A 2,584-nucleotide genomic window follows, 5' to 3' on the forward strand; every position below is an offset into this window, starting at 1 on the left:
ACATATATAATAGAGAAAGAAAAGAGAGAAAAAGCACTCCTTACTTTCTACTTTATGTGTAATCTAACAGAGTAATTATCTTTTAAAATAAAATTGGGAGAGATGGCTGAGTGGACTAAAGCGGCGGATTGCTAATCCGTTGTACGAGTTATTCGTACCGAGGGTTCGAATCCCTCTCTTTCCGTTTCCGTTGATGACTTGATTTTTTCAAATTTTGCAAATCTTTTCCTCTTAGTTAAACTACTAAGAAAAAGAAAATATAAAAGAAAAACCCCTTTTATTCTTCACGCCCAGGATTACGCCCGGGATCATTAGATAGGAATCCAAAGATGAAGAGAGAAACAAAAAATATCACTACTGTGTAAACGAAGAGTTTGAGAGTAAGCATTACACAATCTCCAAGATAATTTTTTTGAAAAAAAAAAAAGAGAATAGATCCTCCATTTTTCTAACACATGTACTATTTGGATACCAAGAAATGAGGTTCTTTATGGAAATAGAAAAGAATTTTCAGAAATTCATTTGGAATAAGAGTTTTTCACTAACCAAAAATTTTTTCACATCCACAATTAGATATTGCGGGGGCCCTATTTAATAACCTATAGGGTTAGGGCTTTTTTTTTACTGAAAAGGTTTAAAAATGAGAAAAAGAAAAGGGAGTAAGCCAGACTTTTCTCGACTATCAAAGAATTTCAATGTTTGAATCGAGAGTTCATACTCTAAAACTTATCTGATCTTATCAATTGTTAGAACTTTTTCACACATAAATCATGAATTTTCTCTGATATTATTAAATATCTCATCGAAAACTTACAGCAGCTTGCCAAACAAAAGCTAATAAAAAAAAGAAGACAGGTATGACTGGCATAAAATCTATGATTGGATTCAAAAAAGCATAGGCCTCGGGCAATTTTCCGAAGAAAAAACCACTCGAATAAAGGGCAGAATTAAGACAGATCCAGATTAAACTAAAAATATTAAGCATAACAGACTTTTTTTTCTTGGAGATAATTGCATTTTGATTGAGTTGTTGATATAAGTAAGGAAAATAACTAAGGAAAAGGAGAACAATTAAGGTAGATAAAAAATCCTTCTTTTGAACCCACCCAATCAAAAATCCTCCAATTCTCAAAAGAGAATAGAAGAAATCATACTTTCATACAATATCTTAATAGAATTCTATCTAATGATCAATAAATTAAGTTGAAGTCTATATCTACACGTATCAAAATCCTAGTAATAATTTATTTTATTGTAGAGATATTTCGATTGGGGTTGACAAACAACCATTATTCTTTATATTAGTGTTGAATAAAAATCTAAATGGGGCGTGGCCAAGCGGTAAGGCATCGGGTTTTGGTCCCGCTATTCGGAGGTTCGAATCCTTCCGTCCCAGAGCATATCCATTGTGTTATTATTAATTTAAAATAGAATAAAGAAGGTTTTATTTAAAGTCTAATTTTAGGTGAAATGTGTTTCTGATTTCTGATTTTTATCTTTTATGAATCATACTTTTTTCACAAACTTAACTCAATCGAGTTCAAATAACACGCAGGTATAAATTAATCTATTTAGGATCCGGGTAAGATGGGAACATGGATTCCACACGTTTGAATTCAAATTCAAAAAGGGCGAGTGATCTTTTCATTATATGTTCAAAATCTTCCTAATTTAGAGAAGTTAGTTATTTAGAAAAACCCTCTGTCCCATATCTATTTTCTATTTTATCAAAATTGAAATTTTCAACGATTCTATCTATTATTCTTTATCTCGTAAATGGGGTAGTCTAATTATTTATTAATTTTTCTATGGATTTCTGAATTCTAACTATATTTGGTACTAATAAAGTTGACTCAAACTCAATCGAATTAAGTCTCTTAATGTTAATATAGGTTAGGTTGAAATAAAAAAAGGAACAGCTTAATCTGGACTTCTTTAGTTTTGTGTCTAGGTAGTTTGTATCTGCGATCAGAATCCCCTTTTTCATTTCTGTTATGTCCCATTATTCCCATAGAATGGGTGAGCAGATAAGAATTAATCATTAATGGGAGATATTAAAATATTTGCGTCTGTCCGAACTACATTATCAAAAATTTAACAAAACTCCAATGCTATATTATGTAATTATATATTTAACAACCGATATATTTTCTTTGAATCTCAGTTTGGGTATTTCGTGTTGGGTCCTAATGAAAAATTGTAAATCTATGTAACACATGAGATGGTGGTGCTTTATATCTTTTATTGTTTTTTATTCACTTTCTATTTCTAGTAAGATAATAATGTTACTTAAAAAAATACATATAAAATGAGGAAAAGTTTATCGTATATGTTTTTATTGTTCTATTTCACTAATAAAAGTCTTTCGATTTTTGTGTGAAAAAGTTTTGTGATACGAAAATTACAAATTTCAATTTGTAATATAGACTATTTAGATTAGAATGGTGACAGGGCAGTTGTTCAGTTGATTTGATAGATACGAAAACCCCTCCCTTACCTATTTATTTTTTTGTTTGCTCTAGTTTATTAATTTAATTCAATTAAGAAGGACTTATCTTTTCTACGATGATCAAATAGGGTCCTT

The 2,584-nt window shown here is 30.1% G+C and overlaps 1 non-coding gene across 1 annotated transcript; it reads left to right on the plus strand.

The window, feature by feature from the left end:
• Positions 1-96: 96 nt before the first annotated feature.
• On the plus strand, positions 97-184 carry TRNAS-GCU. The gene has a single exon. It is a non-coding gene; the product is annotated as a tRNA-Ser (tRNA).
• The last annotated feature ends 2,400 nt before the right edge of the window (positions 185-2,584 follow it).

This window comes from Coffea eugenioides, unplaced genomic scaffold (genome assembly GCF_003713205.1).
Source record: "Coffea eugenioides isolate CCC68of unplaced genomic scaffold, Ceug_1.0 ScVebR1_2442;HRSCAF=3468, whole genome shotgun sequence".
NCBI lineage: Eukaryota > Viridiplantae > Streptophyta > Magnoliopsida > Gentianales > Rubiaceae > Coffea > Coffea eugenioides.